Consider the following 417-nt stretch of genomic DNA (forward strand, 5'->3'; position numbering starts at 1 on the left):
CAGGAGGTGAGTGTGAAGAATACATCCTCCCAAATCCCAGGGTTGCCCTGCCATGGTCTGGCAATGAGCCAGGCTTGCTGGTTTGTCATCAGCAATTCCCTAGATTACTGTAACTCCTCTTAGTGGATTGCAAAGACCACCACAGGGCTGATTCAATTCTAGCATTCTGTTGACAAGCACATGACCTTGGAGCCAGCTCAGCGAGCCCCCTCGCCCCAGGAGCATAGTCACTATTTGGTCATTTGCTATCTAACAAGTACAGGCTTGAGCCCTAACTGGTTAAGCAGATACCAGGAACTCCCTGCAAGCTTCCTATTGAGCTAAGCCTTTTTTCTAACATTCACATTCCCAAGAGTGAGTACTCTCCAAGGGTAAGAGAGTTTTTATGGGTGGCAAATAGGACGCTCATCCAAAGAG

The sequence above is a fragment of the Callorhinchus milii genome, unplaced genomic scaffold (assembly GCF_018977255.1).
Source record: "Callorhinchus milii isolate IMCB2004 unplaced genomic scaffold, IMCB_Cmil_1.0 Scaffold3, whole genome shotgun sequence".
In the NCBI taxonomy this organism is placed as follows: Eukaryota; Metazoa; Chordata; class Chondrichthyes; order Chimaeriformes; family Callorhinchidae; genus Callorhinchus; species Callorhinchus milii.